At 40.3% G+C, this 24,990-nt stretch overlaps 1 protein-coding gene across 1 annotated transcript in view; it reads right to left on the minus strand.

The window, feature by feature from the left end:
* The window catches only part of CDKL3 (cyclin dependent kinase like 3), a 75,922-nt gene that overhangs the window by 23,313 nt on the left and 27,619 nt on the right, over positions 1-24,990 (minus strand).

Consider the following 24,990-nt stretch of genomic DNA (forward strand, 5'->3'; position numbering starts at 1 on the left):
TTTTGTTTTTTTTCAAGACAGTCTTGCTCTGTCACCCAGGCTGGAGTGCAGCGCCGTAATCTCAGCTCACTGCAAACTCTGCCTCCCAGGTTCAAGCAATTCTCCTGCCTCAACCTCCTGAGTAGCTAGGACTACAGGCACATGCCACCATGCCCGGCTAATTTTTGTATTTTTAGTAGACACGGGGTTTCACCATGTTGGCCAGGCTGGTCTTGAACTCCTGACCTCGTGATCCACCCGCCTCAGCCTCCCAAAGTGCTGGGATTACAGGCATGAGCCACCGTTCCCGGCCCATTTGTAAGTTTTTATTGTAGATCATATACCAACTTTATAAGAATTGGTAACTGCTATATTGGTGAGGTTATCAGAAAGAAATAGTCCCAAGTACTGTTCTGGGAGTGTAAACTTATATGACTTCTTTGGAGGAAAAATTGGCAAAAGCCACCAAAATTGGAATTGTATATGCTTTTGATTGTACAATTTTATTCCTAGGAATTTATCCTAAGATATACTCACATGTGTGCACAAATATAAATTACATGAGAATTTCACTGCGGCACTGTTCGTGGAAGAAAAAGATTGCAAACAACCTAAACATCCACCTATAAGGGAATGGCTAAGAAAATTTTTGTACCAACCCACAATAAAATATTATTCATCTGTTAAAAATGATGAGGTCTGGCCGGGCACGGTGGCTCACACCTGTAATCCCAGCACTTTGGGAGGCCGAGGCAGGCAGATCACAAGGTCAGGAGTTCGAGACAAGCCTGACCAACATGGAGAAACCCCGTCTCTACTAAAAATACAAAATTAGCCAGGCGTGGTGGCACATGCCTGTAATACCAGCTACTCGGGAGGCTGAGGCAGGAAAATCACTTGAACCTGGGAGGTGGAGGTTGTGGTGAGCCGAGATTGCGCCATTGCACTCTAGCCTGGACAACAAAAGCAAAACTCTGTCTCAAAAAAAAAAAAAAAAGAAATTGATGAGGTAGATCTATCTATATGTGCTGAAATGGAATGATGTCCAAGATAAATTGTCAAATGAAAAAAGCAAATTCATAAAAGAAATCAAAGATCTAAATAAATGGAGAGATACTCCATGTTCATTGATAGGAAGACTCAATATTGTCAAGATGTCAGTTCTTCCAAGCTTTATGTAATGAGTCAATACAATCCCTATCAAAATTCCAGTAAATTAAAAATTGATAATTATGTGAGGTAACACACATATGTAAATTAGCCAAATTTAGTCATTTTACAACGTATTTATACCTCAAAGCACCATGCTGTACACAATATATACATACAATTTAATCTGTGAATTTAAAAAAATCCTAGGAAATAGTTTTGTAGATATTGACAATTGATTGGAAAGTTTATATAGAGAGGCAATAGACCCAGAATAGCCAACACAATTTGAAAAAGAATAAAGATCAAAACTACTTGACTTCAAGATGTTTTAAACAATAAGCAAGATAGTATGGTATTGTTGAAAGAATAGATAAATAGATCAAGGGAACAGAATAAAGAACCTAGAAATAGACTTGCACAAATATGATCAACCGATTTTTGACAAGGGAACAGAGGCAATTAAATTTTTTTAAAAAATAGTCTTTTCAACAAATAGTGCTGGAACATACAAAAAACTAAATCTAGACACAGATCATACCCCTTTCACAAAAATTACCTCAAGATGGATGATAGACCTAAATATAAAATGCAAAACTGTAAAACCTCTAGACGATCACATAGGAAAAAATCTACATGGCCTTAGGTAATGAGTTTTTAGATACACCACCAAAAGTATAATTCACAAAAGAAAAAATTGATAGGTAGAACTTCGTTAAAACTAAAAATTTCTGCTCCATGAGAAATACCGTTAAGCAAATGAAAAGCAAGCCACAAACTGGGAGAAAATATTTGCAAAATAATAATGAACTTGTATCCAAAATACATAAAACTCTTAAAATTCAACAATAAGAAAATAACCCAATTAAAAAATGGGCAAAATAAACAAATACACAATTCACCAAAGAAGATACACAGATGGCAAAGAGGCATATTAACAGATGCCCAATATCATATGTCATCAGATAATTGCAAATTAAAACAATAATGACATACCACTACACACGAACGCCTAAAATCCAAAATACTGACAACATCAAATGCAGGTGAGGATGGCAAACAACAGGTCCTCTCATTCACTGCTGGTTGAAACACAAAATTATACAGTCACTTTGGAGGACAATTTGACAGCTTCTTACAAAGCTAAACATAGTCTTACCATATGACCCAGCAATTGCTTTCCTTGGGATTTACCCAAATGAGTAGAACACTTCTCTCCACACAAAAACCTGGACATGAATGCTTATAACAGCTTGCTTCACAATTGCCAACACATGGAAGCAATAAAGATGTCCTTCAATAGGTGAGTGGATAAACAAACTGTGGTACATACATATAATGGAATATTATTATTATTATTATTATTTTAGAGACGGAGTCTCACTCTGTCACCCAGGCTGGAGGGCAGTGCCGCGATCTCGGCTCACTGCAAGCTCCGCCTCCCGGGTTCATACCATTCTCCTGCCTCAGCCTCCCGAGTAGCTGGGACTACAGGCACCTGCACCATGCCCGGCTAATTTTTTTGTATTTTTTAGTAGAGACAGGGTTTCACCATGTTAGCCAGGATGGTCTCGATCTCCTGACTTTGTGATCTGCCTGCCCTGGCCTCCCAAAGTGCTGGGATTACAAGCATGAGCCACCACGCCTGGCCTATGGAATATTATTTAGCAATAAAAGAGAAGTGAGCTGTCAAGACACCAAAAAAAAAAAGGAGGAACCTTAAATATATATTGCTAGGTCAAAGAAGCCAGTCTGAAAAAGCTACATACTATGTGATTCCAACTATGTGATATTCTAGAAAAGCCTAAAGTACAGTAACAGTAAAAAGATCAATGGCTGCCAGGAGTTTTGGGAGAAGGAGGGAAGAATAAAAATGAAGCACAGAAGATTTTTAGGACCATACAATTATTCTGTATGATACTATAATGATGGGTACATGACATTATACATTTATCAAAACCCAGGAAATACAATACAGAGTAAACTCTATGGAATTTAGTTAATAATGTATCAATATTGATACATAATTGTAACAAATGTACCACACTAATACAAGATGTTAGTAATAGAGAAATGTGTAGAGTAGGGTGCAGGGGACATAAGGAAACTACACTTCCTGTTCAATTCTTCTGGAACCTAAAATTGGTCTAAAAATTAAAGCCTCTGAATATAAACAAATAAAAAGTGGCAGGACTTGGTGGCTCATGTCTGTGGTTCCAGCAACTTGGGAGGCTGACGCAGGAGGATCACTTGAGCCTGGGAAATCAAGGCTGCAGTGAGCCATGAGTATGCCACTGTACTCCAGCCTGTGAGACAGAATGAGACATTATCTCATAAGTAAATAAAGAAGAGTGGGGAGGGAAACCAAGATTCTATACTATGTATATAGTATGCTCCTATTTCTGTTCAAAAGGAAGAAGATGGAGAAGTATGCGTATGTATGTGCGTACACTGCTAGATAATGACCTAAGAAATAAAGGAATTAATTATAATACATACAGTTTTTCAGATCTACATTATAACCATGGATGATATAATAGTAACTTATAAACTTGCTTATTTCACAAATTTTAATTGTTAAGTTTTAATTTAATTGTTATTTAATAACAGGTTTCGAGAGTGATTGTACAAGTTTACATTTCCCCAACAGTGTATGTGAGTTCTAAATGCTCCACTTACATTGGTATTTACTGTCTTTTTTTCAATTTAACCATTCTGGTACCACCTTGTGATATGAGTTTGCATCTTTCTGATGACTAATAAAAGTATGAGCTTTCACATTTTAAAAAAAACAAGTTTTAACTCTCAAGCTTTAAGTTACTTATTATTATTACTATTTTTAATTTTTTTTATTCATTTATTTTTTTTTTTTGACATGGAGTCTCGCTCTGTCACCCAGGCTGGAGTGCAGTGGTGTGATCTTGGCTTACTGCCCTTCTCCTGCCTCAGCCTCCCAAGTAGCTGGGACTACAGGCACCCGCCACCATGCCCGGCTATTTTTTTTTTATTTTTAGTAGAGACGGGGTTTCACCGTGTTAGCCAGGTTGGTCTCGATCTCCTGACCTCATGATCCGCCCGCCTCGGCCTCCCAAAGTGCTGGGATTACAGGCGTGAGCCACCGCGCCCAGCCAAAGTTAATTATTTTTAAGTACTCTCTCCACAGAATGCAATTTCTATGCACCTCCTCCACTACCAAAAGAGACACTAAAAACATTCCTACACAAAGCAGTTCGCTTTTCCCCAGCTTGACATGAAATTTCACAGTACAGTTTAGTAAGGTAAGCCATTATCTGCAGAAATTTAAAGTATTATCTAGGCAGGCCTTTCAAAGAGCAATAGAAGACAGACCATGTCTAGTTAATTATCATTGCAGCAGTAATCTTAAAGGGATTTTCTGAAATATGAGCAAGTCCTAGTTAGCTATAGAGAAAACTTCTCCCCTTCACTTCAACTACAACATTTTGCAGAAAAAGAGCTGTCCAGTCGAAAAAACGAAAACAAAATTAACCTACTAAGGAAAGTAAAGATATTAGACTCAAGCCTTGATCAGGAAAAGTAGATCCAAAAAAGCTTAGGTTTAACATGCAGGGGTAAGGGAGGATTAAAAAAACAAACAAACAGGGATATGAACTTCTAGCATGACAGAGTGAAGAGATCAGCTGACCTACTCTCTTACTAGTTTATCATTGAAACTAGTATTTTTTTTTTCTTTAAGATGGAGTTTCATTCTTGTTGCCCAGGCTGGAGTGCAATGGCGCAGCCTCAGCTCACTGCAACCTCCGCCTCCTGGGTTCAAGTGATTCTCCTGCCTCAGAATTATTTTTTTAAATACAAATACTTAAAGGATATGTATATATATACATAGTCCTTGTAGTCCTGAGGCTAAGCATAAAATGAAGATTTATTTATCCCCTAGAAACTATGCACTTCAGTATAAGAAAGATGAGTCTGTGTACTTGAACCAAGACAACTTTTTCCTTCCCCACTCTCTGCCTGGTGAGGCAAAGACTCCACTCTAGGGCTCCCTCTTCCTTCAGCTCCCAGTTGAAGAGCTTTCTTCCCAGGAGAAGTGGAACTTCACCATTTCTCATCATTCTCCCAGCTGCCTGTTGCTGAGGCTAAGTTCTGGGTGATTAGTGTCAAGAGGAGGGAGACACTCCTCCAACCAGCCCCTGTTCATGGAACAATGGTTCTACCTTGAATGCAGTGCAGAGACTACTGGGGCCCAAATTGCACTTGCTCCACTCATAAGGCAGAGGTTTCATGCCAGGAAAAGCAAGCTGAAGGGACCTCAGGTTGCTGATCTCCATATCTCACTAAGTAGCCAGCTCTTAAGAACAGCAATATTAACTTAGAGAGAAAATTACCATGAATTCAACCCAGATCCAGAAACTGGGCTCAGAGATTTTGCCTGGGGGAAGAAGCAAGCCATAAATTAGATGGCTCCTAATCTCTTTCAAAGGAACTGACATTATTTGCAACAGAGTATAGAGAAGTTCCAACTGAAAGGTGTTCTCAACAATAGTACAGAATGTGGTAAAAGACAACTGGGTGGAGATTCATCAATTTAATGAAGCTACAGTCTAGAGTATAGGCCAGCTAGCTTGTGGGAAAGAACCATGGAATAACACAGATGCTTTCCTGGGGTCAGGACAAATATTAAATATTAAGCACAGAAACTACTCCTTCAAAGGACCCACAATTTGATTGGAACAGTTTGTAGAGCTATTTAAGTCCCAGGGCAATGTTTAAAATAATAGAGCAATAAATCAGTGAGTGGAGTTTAACAGCTAGGAGTAGCCAGGGAAAGAAAGGAAGATAACCCTACCAATACCACTGTCATCTCAGAGTGACTGTGGGCCTGCCCAAAACCATGCCTCCCTGAGGAGCAACTAAAAAGGTTTAATACTGTGTGTGGGGGTGGGGGGTTGGGAGTATTGGCTCCATGAAAATAATTCAGCCAGTCTCTATGATACAAACAAGCAAAAAACAGTAACAAGTCCCAGAAGGAGGGGTCCCATACCCAGAGTTCCCACAATATGTTATCTAAAATGTTCAAGTTCCAACAAAACTTACACAGCATGCAAAGGAATCTATGAGATATGACCCATACACCAGAAAAAAAGCAGGCAACCCAAACTGCCTATAAGAGTAACTACACGTTGGATTTGGCAGAAAAATATTTCAAAATAACAGTCATGAATATGTTCACAGAACTAAAGGAAAGCATGATTAAAGAAGTAAAGAAAGGTATAATGACAGTGTCACATCAAATATTAATAGAGAATATCAATCAAGAGATATAAATTACATATATGTATAAAGAAGAACCAAGTGGAAACTCTGGAGTTGAAAAGTACAATAACTGAAATTTTAAAATTCACTAGAGGAAATCAACAGTAGATTTAAACCGGCAGAAAAGGCCGGGCGCGGTGGCTCAAGCCTGTAATCCCAGCACTTTGGGAGGCCGAGACGGGCGGATCACGAGGTCAGGAGATCGAGACCATCCTGGCTAACACGGTGAAACCCCGTCTCTACTAAAAAATACAAAAAAAAACTAGCCGGGCGAGGTGGCGGGTGCCTGTAGTCCCAGCTACTCGGGAGGCTGAGGCAGGAGAATGGCGTGAACCCGGGAGGCGGAGCTTGCAGTGAGCCGAGATCTGGCCATTGCACTCCAGCCTGGGTGACACAGCAAGACTCCGTCTCAAAAAAAAAAAAAATAAATAAATAAATAAATAAACAGGCAGAAAAATTAATTCATGAACTTGAAGACAAGACCAATAGAAATTATGTAAGCTGAAGGATAGAAAGTAAGAGGAATGAAAAAAATAACAGAGCCTCAGAGAAATGTGAAACACCAAAATATGTATACTGGGAATACAAAAATGAGTGGAGAGAACAGAAAAATATTTTATAAAATAATGGAGGAGGCCAGGTGTGGTGGCTCACACCTGTAATCCCAGCACTTTGGGAGGCCAAGATGGGTGGATCACGAGGTCAGGAGATTGAGACCATCCTGGCTAACACGGTGAAACCCCGTCTCTACTAAAAATACAAAAAAATTAGCTGGTGTAGTGGCGGGCGCCTATAGTCCCAGCTACTCGGGAGGCTGAGGCAGGAGAATGGCATGAACCTGGGAGGTGGAGCTTGCAGTGAGCTGAGGTCATGCCACTGCACTCCAGCCTGGGCGACAGAGCGAGACTACATCTCAAAAAAAAAAAGGAGGAAAACTGCCCACAATTATTGCAGAACAATAATCCACAAATACAGGAAGCTCAACAAACTCCAAGAACAAAAAGCACAAAGAGATCCACAAACACACACATCATACAAGACAAAAATCTTGAAAGCATCATGAGAAAAACAAATCATCACTTACAAGAGAACTTTGGTAAGATTAACAACAGACTTTTCAATAGAAACAATTGAGACCAGTAGATAGTGGTATAATTCAAAGTGCTCAAAAAAGACCTCTCAACAAAAATGCCTATATCTAGTAAAGATATCTTTCAAAAATGAAGGTGAAAGTAAGACTTTCCAAAATGAACAAAAACTGAGAGAATCTGTTGCTAACCAATCCACTTCACAAGAAATACTGAAGGAAGTTCTTAAGACTGAAAACAAGTGACCCCAGATGGTAATTCAAATCCATAGGAAGGCCAGGTACAGTTTCTCATACCTGTAATCCCAGCACAGTTGAGGGCTGAGGTGGGAAGACTGCTTGAGGCCAGGAGTTTGAGACCAGCCTAGACAATATAGTGAGACTTTGTCTCTACAAAAAAATAAATTAGCTGGGTGTGGTGGCACATGCCTATAGTCCCAACTATTTGGGAGGCTGAAGCAGGAGGATTGATTGAGCCCAGAAGGTTGAGGCTGCAGTGAGTCACAATCACTCCACTGTACTCCAGCCTGGGTGACAGAGTGAGATCCTGTCTCAAAAAAATAAAAAATTCACATGAAAAAACAAAGAGCACTGGTAAAGGTAATTATGTAATTATAAAAGGCAATATAAATGCATAATTTTCTCTTTTCTTCTGTTAATTTTAAAAAGCAATTATATGAGAGGACTTCAAAAAGTTCATGATAATGGAATTAAAAGATAAAAATTAAAATATAAGCTTCATTCTCATTAGCTGGGCACGATAGCATGTGCCTGTAATCCCAGCTATTTGGGAGGCTAAGGCAGGAGAATTGCTTGAGCCTGGGAGGCAGAGGTTGCAGTGAGGTGAGATCGCACCACTGCACTCCAGTCTGGGCAACAGAGTGAGACCCTGTCTCATAAAAAAAAATTAATAATAATAATAATGATACCCTACGAAAAAATAAAAATATAAACTTTGTTCTCAGTGTGAGATCCATAAGGTTCAAGATACTTTTGTAAGCAGTGATACCAGCCATTTAGTATGTCCCTAAAGAACTGAGTGTCTTGGGAATTTAACCTCATCAATGTAGTCCTTTTTACATTATTAACTGAAGAAAAATGGGTGCCCTTTATAGATTTTTTAAGATTAGGAGAAAAAAAAAGAATCAGGAGGAACTAAATCAGGACTTTAAGGTAGATGCCTAATAATTTCCCACCAAAATGTTTATAAAATTGCCCTTGGGGGCCAGGCGCCGTGGCTCAAGCCTGTAATCCCAGCACTTTGGGAGGCCGAGACGGGTGGATCACGAGGTCAGGAGATCGACACCATCCTGGCTAACATGGTGAAACCCCGTCTCTACCAAAAAAAAAAATACAAAAAACTAGCCGGGCGAGGTGGCGGGCGCCTGTAGTCCCAGCTACTTGGGAGGCTGAGGCAGGAGAATGGCATGAACCCGGGAGGTGGAGCTTGCAGTGAGCTGAGATCTGGCCACTGCACTCCAGCCTGGGCGACAGAGCGAGACTCCGTCTCAAAAAAAAAAAAAAAAAAAAAAAAATTTGCCCCTGTTTGATGAGAGGAATGAGCTGGAGCATGGTTATGGTGGAGAAGGCACTTCTGGTGAACCTTTCTCAGACGTTTATTTTGCTAAAGCTTTGGCTAACTTTCGGCCAGGTGCAGTGGCTTATGCCTGTAATCCCAGCACTTTGGTAGATCAAGGCAGGCAGAGTGCTTGAGCTCAGGAGTTCGAGAACAACCTGGACAACATTGTGAAACCCCATCTCTACAAAAAATACAAAATGTAGCTGAGCATGGTGGCACATACCTGTAGTCCCAGCTACTTGGGAGGCTGAGGTGGGAGGATCACTTGAGCCCAGGAAACAGAGGCTGCAGTGAGCCAAGTTCCCACAACTGCACTCCAGTTTTGGTGACAGAGCCAGACTCTGTCTGAAAGAGAAAAAAAAAAAAAAAAGCTTTGGCTAACTTTCTCAAAACGCTCTCACAAGAAGCAGATATTATCATTCTCTGGCCATCCAGAAAGTCAACAAGCAAAATGCCTTGAGCATCCCCAAAAAAATGTTGCCATGACCTTTCGTCTTGACCAGTCTCTTGCTTTGACCAGCCCACTTCCACCTCTTGGTAGCTAGTGCTTTGTCTTCAGGATGATATTAGTAAAGCCAGGTTTCATCATCTGTTACAATTTTTCAAAGAAATGCTTCAGGATCTTGATGCCACCTGTTTAAAACTTCCATTGAAAGTTCTGCTATTGTCTGCAGCTGATCTGGGTGCAATGGTTTTGGCATCCATCAAGTGGAAAGTTTGCTCAATTTTAATTTTGCTGTCATAATTGTGTAAGCTGAACCAACTGAGATGACTATACTGTTGGCTATTGTTTCTACTATTAATCATCCTTCAATTAGGGCAATAATCCCCTTCAATTATGGCATAAACAAGAGAAATGTTTTCCTCACAAATTGATGTGAGTGGTCTGCTGCTGCAGGATTCATTTTTAACATCATTTCCTCCTTTCTTTCTTTTTTAAATTTCATTTATTTTTTTAATTACTATACTTTAAGTTCTAGGGTATATGAGCACAACATGCAGGTTTGTTACATAGGTATACGTGTGCCATGCTGGTTTGCTGCACCCATCAACTCATCATTTACATTAGGCATTTCTCCTAATGCTATCCCTCCCCCAGCCCCCAACAGGCCCCAGTGTGTGATGTTCCCCTCCCTGTGTCCATGTGTTCTCATTGTTCAACTCCCACTTATGAGAACATGCGGTATTTGGTTTTCTGTCCTTGTTTTTTTTTTTTTTTTTTTTTTTGAGACGGAGTCTCGCTCTGTCACCCAAGCTGGAGTGCAGTGGCGCGATCCTGGCTCACTGCAAGCTCCGCCTCCTGGGTTCACACCATTCTCCTGCCTCAGCCTCCCGAGTAGCTGGGACTACAGGCGCCCACCACCGCGCCCGGCTCATTTTTCGTATTTTTAGTAGAGACGGGGTTTCACCGTGGTCTCGATCTCCTGACCTTGTGATCCGCCCGCCTCGGCCTCCCAAAGTGCTGGGATTACAGGCGTGAGCCATCGCGCCCGGCCTGGTTTTCTGTCCTTGTGATAGTTTGCTGAGAATGATGGTTTCCAGCTTCATTCATGTCCCTGCAAAGGACATGAACTCATCCTTTTTTTATGGCTGCATAGTATTTCATGGTGTATATATGCCACATTTTCTTTATCCAGTCTATTATTGATGGACATTTGGGTTGGTTCCAAGTCTTTGCTATTGTGAATAGTGCCGCAATAAACATGTTTGTGTATGTGTCTTTATAGTAACGTGATTTAATCCCTTGCGTATATACCCAGTAATGGGATTGCTGGGTCAAATGGTATTTCTAGTTCTCAATTCTTGAGGAATTGCCACACTGTCTTCTACAAAGGTTGAACTAATTTACACTCTCAGTGTAAAAGCGTTCCAAAGCGTTCCTATTTCTTCACATCCTCTCCAGCATCTGTTGTTTCCTGACTTTTTAATGATCGCCATTCTAACCGGCATGAGATGGTATCTCATTGTGGTTTTGATTTGCATTTCTCTGATGACCAGTGATGATGAGCATTTTTAAATATGTCTGTTGGCTGCATAAATGTCTTCTTTTGAGAAGTGTCTGTTCATATCCTTTGTCCACTTTTTGATGTGGTTGTTTTTTTCTTGTAAATTTGTTTAAGTTCTTTGTAGATTCTGGATATTAGCCCTTTGTCAGATGGACAGATTGCAAACATTTTCTCCCATTCTGTAGGTTGCCTGCTTTACTCTGATGATAGATTCTTTTGCTGTGCAGAAGCTCTTTAGTTTAATTAGATCCCATTTGTCTATTTTGGCTTTTGTTGCTATTGCTTTTGGTGTTTTAGTCATTAAGTCTTTGCCCATGACTATGTCCTGAATGATATTGACTACATTTTCTTTTGGGGTTTTTATGGTTTTAGGTCTTCCATTTAAGTCTTTAATCTATCTTGAGTTAATTTTTGTGTAAGGTGAAAGGAAGGGATCCAGTTTCAGCTTTCTACATATGGCTAGCCAGTTTTCCCAGCACCATTTATTAAATAGGGAATCCTTTCCCCATTGCTTGTTTTTATCAGGTTTGTCAAAGATCAGATGGTTGTAGATATGTGGTGTTATTTCTTAGGCCTCTGTTCTGTTCTATTGGTCTATCTCTCTGTTTTGGTACCAGTACCATGCTGTTTTGGTTACTGTAGCCTTGTAGTATAGTTTGAAGTCAGGTAGTGTGATGCCTCCAGCTTTGTTCTTTTGGCTTAGAATTGTCTTGGCTATGTGGGCTCTTTTTTGGTTCCATATGAACTTTTAAAGTAGTTTTTTTCCAATTCTGTGAAGAAAGCCAGTGGTAGTTTTTTGGGGATAGCACTGAATCTATAAATTACCTTGGCCAGTATGGCATTTTCACGATATTGATTCTTCCTATCCATAAGCATGGAATGTTCTTCCATTTGTTTGTGTCCTCTCTTATTTCCTTGAGCAGTGGTTTGTAGTTCTCTTTGAAGAGGTCCTTCATATCCCTTGTTTTTTTTTTTTTTTTTTTTTTTGAGACGGAGTCTGGCTCTGTCGCCCAGGCTGGAGTGCAGTGGCCGAATCTCAGCTCACTGCAAGCTCCGCCTCCCGGGTTTACACCATTCTCCTGCCTAAGCCTCCCGAGTAGCTGGGACTACAGGTGCCCGCCACCTCGCCCAGCTAGTTTTTTTGTATTTTTTAGTAGAGACGGGGTTTCACCGTGTTCGCCAGGATGGTCTCGATCTCCTGACCTCGTGATCCGCCCGTCTCGGCCTCCCAAAGTGCTGGGATTACAGGCTTGAGCCACCGCACCCGGCCCATATCCCTTGTAAGTTGGATTCCTAGGTATTTTATTCTGCTTGTAGTAATTGTGAATGGGAGTTCACTCATGATTTGGCTCTGTTTATCTGTTCTTGGTGTATAGAAATGCTTGTGATTTTTGCATATTGATTTTGTATCCTGAGTCTTTGCTGAAGTTGCTTATTAGCTTAAGGAGATCCTGAGCTGAGATGATGGGGTTTTCTAAATATACAATCATGTCATTTGCAAATAAAGACAATTTGACTCCCTCTTTTCCTAATTGAATACCCTTTATTTCTTTCTCCTGCCTGATTGCCCTGGCCAGAACTTCCAATACTGTGTTGAACAGGAGTTGCGAGAGAGTACATCCTTGTCTTGCGCCGATTTTCAAAAGGAATGCTTCCAGTTTTTGCCCATTCAGTATGATATTGGCTGTGGGTTTGTCATCAATAGCTCTTATTATTTTGAGATACATTCCATCAATACCTAGTTTATTGAGAGTTTTTAGCATGAAAGGCTGTTGAATTTTGTCGAAGGCCTTTTCTGCATCTACTGAGATAATCGTGGTTTTTGTCGTTAGTTCTGTTTATGTGATGGATATATTTATTGATTTGCGTATGTTGAACCAGCCTTGCCTCCCAGGGATGAAGCAGAGTTGATTGTGGTGGATAAGCTTTTTGATGTGCTGCTGGATTCAGTTTGCCAGTATTTTATTGGGGATTTTTGCATCAATGTTCATCATTGATACTGGCCTAAAATTCTGTTTTGTTGTGTCTCTGCCAGGCTTTCATATCATGATGATGCTGGCCTCATAAAATGAGTTAGGGAAGATTCCCTCTTTTTCTATTGATTGGAATAGTTTCAGAAGGAGTGATACTAGCTCCTCTTCCTACCTCTGGTAGAATCTGGCTGTGAATCCATCTGGTCCTGGACTTTTTTGGCTGGTAGGCTATTAATTATTGCCTCAATTTCAGAACCTGTTATTGGTCTATTCAGAGATTCAATTTCTTCCTGGTTTAGTCTTGGGTGAGTGTATGTGTCCAGGAATTTATCCATTTCTTCTACATTTTCTAGTTTATTTGCTTAGAGGTGTTTGTAGTATTCTCTGATGGTAGTTTGTATTTCTGTGGGATTGGTGGTGATATCTTCTTTATCACTTTTTATTGCATCTATTTGATTCTTCTCTCTTTTCTTCTTTATTAATCTTGCTAGCAGTTTATCTATTTTGTTCAGCTTTTCAAAAAACCAGCTCCTGGATTCACTGATTTTTTTGAAGAGCTTTTTGTGTCTCTGTCTCCTTCAGTTCTGCTCTGATCTTAGTTATTTCTTGCCTTCTGCTAGCTTTTGAACTTGTTTGCTCTTGTTTCTCTAGTTCTTTTAACTGTGATGTTAGGGTGTCGATTTTAGATCTTTCCTGTTTTCTCTTGTGGGCACTCAGTGCTGTAAATTTCCCTCTATACACTGCTTCTGCTGTGTACCAGAGATTCTGGGGTGTTGTGTCTTTGTTCTCATTGTTTTCAAAAAACATCTTTATTTCTGCCTTCATTTCGTTATTTACTCAGTAGTCATTCGGGAGCAGGTTGTTCAGTTTCCATATAGTTGTGCAGTTTTCAGTGAGTTTTTTAATCCTGAGTTCTAATTTGATTACACTGTGGTCTGAGAGACAGTTTGTTATGATTTCTGTTCTTTTACATTTGCTGAGGAGTGTTTTACTTCCAATTATGTGGTCAATTTTAGAATAAATGTGATGTGGTGCTGAGAAGAATGTATATTCTGTTGATTTGGGGTGGAGAGTTCTGTAGATGTCTATTAGGTCTGCTTGGTCCAGAGCTGAGTTCAAGTCCTGGATATCCTTGTTAATTTTCTGTCTTGTTGCTCTGTCTGATACTGACAGTGGGGTGTTAAAGTCTCCTATTATTATTGTGTGGGAGTCTAAGTCTCTTTGTAGGTCTCTAAGAACTTGCTTTAAGAATCTGGGTGGTCTTGTATTGGGTGCATATATATTTAGGATAGTTAGCTCTTCTTGTTGAATTGATCCCTTTACTATTATGGAATGGCCTTCTTTGTCTCTTTTGATCCTTGTTAGTTTAAAGTCTGTTTTATCAGAGACCAGGATTTCAACCCCTACTTTTTTTTTTGCTTTCCATTTGCTTGGTAGATCTTCCTCCATCCTGTTATTTTGAGCCTATATTTGTCTTTGCACGTGAGATGGGTCCCCTGAATACAGCACACTGATGGGTCTTGACTTTTTACCCAATTTGCCAGTCTGTGCTTTTTAATTGGGGGCATTTAGCCTATTTACATTTAAGGTTAATGTTATATGTGAATTTGATCCTGTCATTATGATGCTAGCTGGTTATTTCACCTGTTAATTGATGCAGTTTCTTCACAGCATTGATGGTCTTTACAATTTGGCATGTTTTTGCAGTGGCCGGTACCGGTTGTTCCTTTCCATGTTTAGTGCTTCCTTCAGGAGCTCTTGTAAGGCAGGCCTGGTGGTGACAAAATCTCTCAGCATTTGTTTGTCTGTAAAGGATTTTATTTCTCCTTCACTTACGAAGCTTAGTTTGGCTTGATACGAAATTCTGAGTTGAAAATTCTTTTCTCTAAGAATGTTGAATATTGGCCACCACTCTCTTCTGGCTTGTAGGGTTTCTGCCGAGAGATGCACTGTTAGTCTGATAGGCTTCCCTTTGTGGGTAACCCGACCTTTCTCTCTGGCTGCCCTTAACATTTTTTCCTTCATTTCAACATTGGTGAATCTGACAATTATGTGTCTTGGGGTTGCTCTTCGCAAGGAGTATCTTTGTGGTGTTCTCTGTATTTCCAAATTTGAATGTTGGCCTGCCTTGCTAGGTTGGGGAAGTTCTCCTGGATAATATCCTGAAGAGTGTTTTCTAACTTGGTTCCATTCTCCCTGTCACTTTCAGGTACACCAATCAAACGTAGATTTGGTCTTTTCACATAGTCCCATATTTCTTGGAGGCTTTGTTCATTTCTTTTCACTCTTTTTTCTCTAATCTTGTCTCCTCACTTTATTTCATTAATTTGACCTTCAATCACTGATATCCTTTCTTCCACTTGATCAAATCAGCTACTGAAGCTTGTGTATGCTTCATGAAGTTCGCGTACTGTGGTTTTCAGCTCCATCAGGTCATTTAAGCTCTTCTCCATACTGGTTATTCTAGTTAGCCATTCGTCTAACCTTTTTTCAAGGTTTTTAGCTTCTTTGCGATGGGTTAGATCACGCTCCTTTAGCTCAGAGAAGTTTGTTATTACTGCCCTTCTGAAGCCTACTTCTGTCAACTTGTCAAACTCATTCTCCGTATAGTTTTGTTCCCTTGCTGGCGAGGAGTTGTGTTCCTTTGGAGGAGAAGAGGCATTCTGGTTTTTGGAATTTTCAGCCTTTCTGCTCTGGTTTCTCCCCATCTTTGTGGTTTTATCTACCTTTGGTCTTTGATGTTGGTGACCTATGGACGGGGTTTTGGTGTGGATGTCATTTTTGTTGATGTTGATGCTATTCCTTTCTGTTTGTTATTTTTCCTTCTAACAGACAGGCCCCTCAGCTGCAGGTCTGTTGGAGTTTGCTGGAGGTCCACTCCAGACCCTATTTGCCTGGGTATCACCAGTGGAGGCTGCAGAACAGCAAATATTGCTGCCTGATCCTTCCTCTGGAAGCTTCGTCCCAGAGGGGCACCTGCCTGTATGAGGTGTCTGTCGGCCCCTACTGGGAGGTGACACCCAGTCAGGCTACACGGGGGTCAGGGACCCACTTGAGGAGGCAGTCTGTCCGTTATTGGAGCTCAAACGCTATGCTAGGAGAACCACTGCTCTTTTCAGAGCTGTCAGGCAGGGATGTTTAAGTCTGCAGAAGCTGTCTGCTGCCTTTTGTTCAGATATGCCCTGCCCCTGGGGGTGGAATCTAGAGAGGCAGTAGGCCTTGGTGAGCTGTGATGCACTCTGCCCAGTTCGAATTTCCCTGCGCTTTGTTTACACTGTGAGCACAGAACCTTCTACTCAAGCCTCAGAAATGGTGGACGCCCCTCCCCCTACCAAGCTCCAGTGTCCCAGGTCAATCTCAGACGGCTGTACTAGCAGCAAGCAAGGCTCCATGGCCATGGGACCTGCCAAGCTAGGCACGGGAGGGAATCTCCTGGTCTGCCAGTTGCAAAGACCATGTGGAAAGCACAGTATTTGGGTAGGAGTGTACCGTTCCTCCAGGTACAGTCACTCATGGCTTCCCTTAGCTAGGAAAGGGAAATCCCCCGACCCCTTGCGCTTCCTGGGTGAGGCAATGCCCCTCCCTGCTTTGGCTCGCCTTCAGTGGGCTGCACCCACTGTCCAACCAGTCCCAGTGAGATGAACCAGGTACCTCAGTTGGAAATGTAGAAATCACCTGTCTTCTGCATCTATCTTGTTGGGAGCTGTAGACCAGAGCTACTCCTATTTAGTCATCTTGGTGTTTTCTCGCCATTTCCTCCTTTCTTAAAACAAGTTATCCATTTATAAGCTGCTGGTTTCTTTGGGGTATTGTCTCCAAAAACTTTCCATAAAGCCAAGCCTGTAATCCCAGCATTTTGGGAGGCTGATGCAGGAGGATTGCTTGAGCCCAGGAGTTTGCGACTAGCTTTGCCAACACTGTAAGACCTTGTTTCTATATTAAAATTATAAAATATTAAAAATTGGAAAAAAGAGAACTTTTCATAAAGCATCAATGCTTTCACCATTCTCCCACTCAAGCTTCATCATAAATTTGATGCTTGTTCTTACTTCAATTTTAGCAGAATTCATATTGTTTTGATAGAGGCTCTTTTCCAACTGATGTATTATCCTTCTTAACGCCTCAAACTAGATCCTATCCAGACATGTTATAACAAGTTAGTGTGAGTTTATTTTGGTGCAAAAAAAAGTTAAAGCCATGCATAGTTTTTTCATAATATGTATTTCCATGAACTTTTTGAAGGCACTTCGTACCAAATAATATGCAAGCCATTAGAGCTACCTCTACCTAGGGAAAAAATAACATGCATGCAATACATTGTCGGCCCTATAACATTACAAATGTAATATGTGTAACATATTTGCCAATGACATCAAAAAGGAAGTGAGACGAAGCAAAACTGTATTGAGTTTGAGAGAAATGACTATAAAGAAAAAGTAATAACGGTTCATAACATTATTAGATGTAATATGTACAACAAATATACCACACAAAGATGGAAAAGGGAATAGAATGACATAAGAATAACTTTCCTATATCTGTATCACTGGAATTAAACCAATATAAATAGGAACTTACCAGTTGATTCTGATAAGGTGTAAACCTTAGAGCAACCAGTAAAAAGAAAAAAAAAATCCTCAAAAATATAGTAAAGGCCAGGTGCAGTGGCTCACATCTGTAACCCCAGCACTTTGGGAGGCTGAGGCAGGAGAATCACTTGAGGCCAAGAGTTCGAGACCAGCCTGGCCAATATGCTGAAACCCCATCTTGGCTAAAAAAAAAAACAAAAAAAAACAACAAAAATTAGCCAGACTTGGTGGCACACACCTGAAATCTCAGCTACTCAGGAGGCTGAGGCAGGAGAATTGCTTGAACCCAGGAGGCAGAGGTTTCAGTGAGCCAAGAATGCCCCACTGCACTCCAGCCTGGGTGACACAGCTAGACTCCATCTCAAAACACACACACACACACACAAAGATAGTAAAAAAAAATTATTAAAGGAATTAAAATAATTAGAAAACAACCATTTAATGCAAAATAATGCAGCAAAGGAGGAACAAGAAAACAACATGAGACAAACACAAAAGACTAAAATGGCAGATGTAATTACAACTATGTCAATAATGACATTAAATGTGGTTGGGCACGGTGGCTCGCACCTGTAATCCCAGAGATTTGGTAGGCCTAGGTGGGTGGATCACTTGAGGTCAGGAATTTGAGACCAACCTGGCCAACATGGTGAAACACCATCTCTACTAAAAATACAAAAATTAGCCAGGCATGGTGGTGGATGCCTGTAATCCCAGCTACTCAGGGGGCTGAGGAAGGGAGAACTGCTTGAACCTGGGAGGCAGAAGTTGTAGTGAGCTAAGATTGTGCCACTGCACTCCAGCCTGGGTGACAGAGTGAGACTGTCTCAAAAAAATAAATAAATGAAAATAATAATGGCATTAAACGTTAACAGATTAATCCGTCCAGCAAAAGGCGGAGACTGTCAGCCTGGAGGGGGGAAAAAAACCTCATGATCTAACTATATATTGTTTAGGCAAGATATACTTTATATTCAATATACAAACATTATAAGTAAAGGTTGTGAAAAAGATATGTAAACAACAACCACAAGAAAACTAAAAAGGCTGCCCTAATATAAGATAAAATAGACTTTTAACAAAAAAATGTTACTAGAGATGAAGAGGTAAATTTCATAATAATAAAGGGGGAAATCTATCAGAAAACTATAATAATGATAAGCATGTCTAAACCAATTAGAAAATCAAGAAGAGAAAATATGAACAACATGATAAACAAACTAGACATAATAACTATCTGTAGAACACTTCACAGAACAACAATAGAATATACATTTATGTATTGTTCTCAAGTCACATGGAACATTCTCCAGGATAGCCCATGTGCTGGACCATAAATAAACCTCAGTAAATTTAAAAGGGCAGAAATTACACAAATTATATTCTCTTGTTACAGTGGAATAAAATTAGATATTAATTGCAGGAAAAATTTTGGAAATTTACAAATATATGGAAATTAAACTACATTCGACGAAATAACCAATGGGTACAAGGTGAAATCAAAAGAGAAATCAAAAAATACTTTGAGCCTGGACGTGGTAGCTCATGCCTTTAATCTCAACACTATGGGAGGCAGAGGTAGGAGGATCACTTGAGTATAGGAGTTTGAGAACAGCCTGGGTAATGTAGTGAGACCTTGTCTCTGCAAAAAAATGAACAAAATTAGCCAAGCATGAGGGCACACACCTGTGTGTGTGCTACTCGGGAGGCTGAGGTGGGAGGATCACTTAAGCTGGGGAAGTCAAGGCTGCAGTGATTCAAGATCATACCACTGCACTCCAGCCTGAGCAACAGAGCAAGATCCTGTTTAAAAAAAAAAAAAAAGGAAATCCTTTGAGACTCATGAAAATGAAGACACAATATACCAGCATTTGTGGGATGCAGTAAAGCAGAGAGGGAAATGTATAGCTGTAATGTCTATATGAAGAAAGATACCAAATCAGTAACCTAACCTTCCACCTTAAGACACTGGAAAAAGAAGGGCAAACTAAACCACGCAAGTAAAAAGAAGGAAATATTTAAAAAGTAAAAGTTCATTAAATAGAGAAAGAGAAAATCAATGAAACCAAAAGCTATTTTTTCATAAATCAACAAAATTGAAACACAGTTAGAATGACCAAGAACAAAAGAGAGAAAACTCAAATTATTAGAATCAGAAATGAAAGAGGTGACATTACTACTGACTTTACAGAAATTAAAACGATTATAAAGGAATAAATAATTGTTTGCCAACAGATTAGATAACTTAGATTAAATGAATAGTTTCCCAGAAAAGCACAAACTACTGAAACTGGCTCAAGAAAAAATAGACAATCTCAATAAACTTTTTTTTTGTTTTTTGAGACAGGGTCTCGCTCTGTCGCCCAGGCTGGAGTGCACTGGCCGGATCTCAGCTCACTGCAAGCTCTGCCTCCCGGGTTTACGCCATTCTCCTGCCTCAGCCTCCCGAGTAACTGGGACTACAGACGCCCACCACCTCGCCCGGCTATTTTGTATTTTTTAGTAGAGACGGGGTTTCACTGTGTTAGCCAGGATGGTCTCGATCTCCTGACCTCGTGATCCACCCGTCTAGGCCTCCCAAAGTGCTGGGATTACAGGCTTGAGCCACTGTGCCTGGCCTCAATAAACTTTTAACAAGTGAAAAGACTAAATTCATGATTTTTTGAAAAAACTACCCACAAAGAAAAGCCCAGGCCTAGATGATGTCACTACTGAATTCTATCATTTAAAGAATTAATACCAAGTCTTCACAAACTCTTTCAAAAAACAGAAGGAACACATCCTATCTCATTTTTTAAAACCAATATTTCCCTGATACCCAAACCAGTAGAAAAGAAAACTACAAATATCTTTTATGAATGTGAACACAAAATTCTCAACAAAATACTAGCAAACTGAATCCAGCATCATATAAAAAGAATTATGCACTGTGACCAATTGGGATTTATTCCAGGAACACAAGGTTGGTTCAATATCCAAAAACCAATAAATGTAACATAATACATCAATAGAATAAAAACCAAAAAAAATTCTCATTTTGATCATTTCAATAGACAAGGAAAAAACATTTGATAAAATCCAACACCCCTTCATGATAAAAACACTCAACAAACTAAGAATAAAAGGAAACTTCCTCAACCTAATAAAAGGCATCTATGAAAAATCCATATCTAATACCATACTTAGACTGAATGATTTCGCCATAAGATTAGGAACAAGACAAGGATGTCTGCTCTTGCCACTTCTATTCAACATTGTACTGGAGATTCTAGTCAGCATAATTAGACAGGAAAAAGAAATAAAAGGCATCCAGACCAGCAAAAAAGTACAACTATATCTATTCACAGATGACATGATCTTCTATGCAGAAAATCCTAAGGAATCCACTAAACAACTATGAGAACAAATAAACAAGTTCAGCAAGGTTGTATGATAATGATATGAGTTAAGAACAAATTATTTAGGCAGGCAGTGAGGGTACGGGATCCTCAGTAAGGTTTTCCTTTTAATGAAAAGCAGCCCCAAATCATTTTCTTTTCTAACAAAAAGCAGCCTGTAAAATTGTGCTGCAGACACAGACACACAAGCTGGAAGCTTGCAAAGGTGAATGCCAGCAGTTGCGCCAACAGGAAAAGGCTACCTGGGACTAGGCATGTTCAAAATGGTGGTTCTATCTTCCCTTCTCTTTGCCAAACCACATGTACAGTAAGGAGAAGACAATATGGCCCCAGTCAGGCAAAGATTCAATTTGCATAATAAGATTAGAGTGGGGCAACCAGCCTTCCCCTTGCTTATGTAACTGTCATACCTGGTCAAACCAATCTGTGAGTTCTACATAAATCAGACATCACCTCCTCAAGTCTGCCTATAAAATCTCATGCAGTCTGCCGCAGGCCAGATTTTCCTTTAGGAGGCCCCTCTTTCTCACCAGGGAGAGAGCTGTTCTCCTTTCTCTTTCTTTTGCCTATTAAACCTCTGCTCCTAAACTCACTCTTCATGCATGTCTATGTCCTTTATCTCCTTGGCACGAGATGATGAACCCCGGGTATTTACCCCAGACAATGACACCACTTCAATATGAACTCAGTATACAAAAATAAGTTGTATTTTTATGCCCGTGCAATGAACAATTTGAAATGAAGTTAAGAAAACTCCATTCATGATAGCATCAAAAAGAATAAGATACTTAAGAATAAATTTCACAAAACAAGTGCAAAATGTATGCTTTGAAAACTACAAAACTGTTGAAAAAATTATGGAAGATCTAAATAAATGGCAAAACACTCTAAACTCACAGATTAGAATAAGAGTTAATATTTTTAAGACAGCAGTATCTCCAAACTAATCCACAGATACAATGTAATCCATATCAGAATATCAGATGTCTTTTTTGCAAAAATTGAGAAGCTGATCTTAAAATTCATATGGAATTGGAAGGGACCTAGAATAGCCAAAACAATCTTGGAAAAGTAAGTAAAGTAGAAAGACTCACACTTCCTGATTTCAAACTTACTACAAAGCAATAGTTATTAAGACAGTGTGTCAGCTGGGTGTGGTGGCTCGTGCCCATAATCCCAACACTTTGGGAGTCCGAGGCAGGCAGATTGCTTGAGCCCAGCCATTCAAGACCAGCTGAGGCAACATGGTGAAATCCTGTGTCAACAAAAAATTTAAAAATTAGCCAGGTTTGGTGGTGCACCCCTGTAATCCCAACTACTCAGGAGGCTGAGGTGGGAGGATTGCTTGAGCCTGGAAGGTGGAGGTCGCTGTGAGCTGAGACCATGCCACTGTGCTCCACCCTGGGCAACAGAGTGAGATCTTGTCAAAAAAAAAAGAAAAGAAAAGAAAAAAAGGAAAGAAAGTGCGTTGCTGGAAAAAGGACAGCCTTACAGATCAATGGAACAGAACTGAGATTCTAGAAATAAGCCCTTACGAAACCACCTTTGCAAAATTATGACTGAGACAGTGAAGGAGATCTAACTTAACTGACTCCATCTTGCTTCTAACCTCCAAGCTGTCCTTGTTCATTCCTGGGCGTAGGCTGGACTAATTTCGGGAGAAACTTCGTTTATAGTTTGTAGTTTAAGACAAAGACAGTAATAACCCTTTCCCAAAGCAGACTTCCTTCTTGCCTGGGGACCAGATTGCCTTTGTAGGACTAACATTAGCCACAAGATCAGATATCATGGTTTAGGAGTCATGCAGCTGGAAGCTACAAGATTCTGACCCTCCATAAACTGCTCCTAAGATCAGTGCTTGAGATATTTTGCAAACCCTGCATTTGATGGATCAGCTGGCACCACCCACACTGCTAAACTGGCTCATCTGATCTCATGGCCATCCTGGACCCAGGAACTGACTCAGTGCAAGAAGACAGCTTTGACTCCCTGTGATTTTAAACCTGACCAATCAGAACTCCCAGCTTACTGGCCTCCCCCTACCCACCAAGTTGTCCTTAAAAACTCTGCTCCCTGAATGCCCAAGGAGACTGATTTGAGTAATAATAAAACTCCAGTCTCCAGCACAGCCAGCTCTGCATAAGGTATTCTATCTCTACTGCAATTCCCGTCTTGATGAATCAGCTCTGTCTAGGCAGCGGGCAAGGTGAACCCCTTGAACAGTTACACTTACAACTATGGTCAACTGAATTCCAAAAAGGGCCCAACACCATAATAGGGAAAGAACAATATTTTCAACAAATGGTGCTGGGACAACAACTGGATAGCCACATGTAAAAGAATGAACTTGGACTCTTACCTTATAGCATATACAAAAATTAACTCGAATGGATCAGACTTAAATGTAAGAGCTAAAGTCGTAACTCTTAGAAGAAAATGTAACTGTAAATCTTCATAATCCTGCATTTGGCAAACAATTTTGAAATATGATACCAAAAGCATAGGCAATAAAAGAAACAGATAAATTGGACTTCTCAAAATTGAAAACATTTGAAAATCAAAAGACATAACTGGCCGGGTGCAGTGGCTCACGCCTGTAATCCCAGCACTTTGGGAGGCCGAGGCTGGCAGATCACGAGGTCAGGAGATCGAGACCATCCTGGCTAACACGGTGAAACCCCGTCTCTATTAAAAATACAAAAAAAAAAAAAAAATAGCCGGGTGTGGTGGTGGGTGCCTGTAGTCCCAGCTACTCGGGAGGCTGAGGCAGGAGAATGGCATGAATCTGGGAGACGGAGCTTGCAGTGAGCTGAGATCATGCCACTGCACTCCAGCCTGGGCAACAGAGTGAGACTCCATCTCAAAAAAAAAAAAAGACATAATCAAGAAAGTGAAGACACAACTCATAACATGGAAGAACATATTTGCACATCACATATCTGATAAGGAATTTGTATCTGGGATATGTAGAAAATTCTTACAACTCAATAATAAAAAGAAAACTCATTTTAAAAATAGGCAAAGGATCTGAACAGACATTTCTCCAAGGACAATATACAGATGGCCAATAAGCACACAAAAAAAAGACATTCAACCTCATTAGACATTAGGGAAATGTAAAGCAAACCCACAATGAGATACCACTTCACACCCATTAGAGTAGCTAGAATAAAAAAGTCAGGCTTCAGCGTGGTGGCTCACACCTATCACCCTAACATGTTGGGAGGCTGAGGCGGGAGGATCGCTTAAGCCCAGGAATTCAAAATCAGCCTAGTCAACACAGCGAGACCCTGTTTCTACAAAAGAAAAAATTAAAAATTAGCCAGCCATAGGCCGGGCGCAGTGGCTTGCATCTGTAATCTCAGCAATTTGGGAGGCCGGTACAGGTCGATCACGAGGTCAGGAGTTCGAGACCAGCCTGACCAACATGGTGAAACCCCATCTCTACAAAAATACAAAAAAAAACTTAGCTGGGTATGGTGGCATGTGCCTGTAGTCCCAGCTACTCAGGAGGCTGAGGCAGGAGAATTGCTTGAACCCGGGAGGTGGATGTTGCAGTGAGCCGAGATCGCACCACTGCACTCCAGCCTGGGTGACAAAGAGAGACTGTCTCAAAAAACAAAAATAAAAATAAAAATATATAAAGATAGAGAAGACAGTAGTAATTGCTTAGGGTTAGGGAGGGAGTTCAGAGGTACAGGAGTGTCATAAATAAATGGTATGGGGTTTTTACTGAGGTGATGAAAATTGACTGTGGTGATAGTTGTACATATCTGTGAATACACTAAAAACCACTGAAATTTACTTCAAATGGATGAATCATATTATATAAACATATCTCAATAATGCAGTTTTTTTTTTTTTTTTTTTTTTTTTTTTTTTTTTTTTTGAGACGGAGTCTCGCTCTGTCGCCCAGGCTGGAGTGCAGTGGCGCG

Source organism: Macaca mulatta, chromosome 6, assembly GCF_049350105.2.
Source record: "Macaca mulatta isolate MMU2019108-1 chromosome 6, T2T-MMU8v2.0, whole genome shotgun sequence".
Lineage (NCBI taxonomy): Eukaryota > Metazoa > Chordata > Mammalia > Primates > Cercopithecidae > Macaca > Macaca mulatta.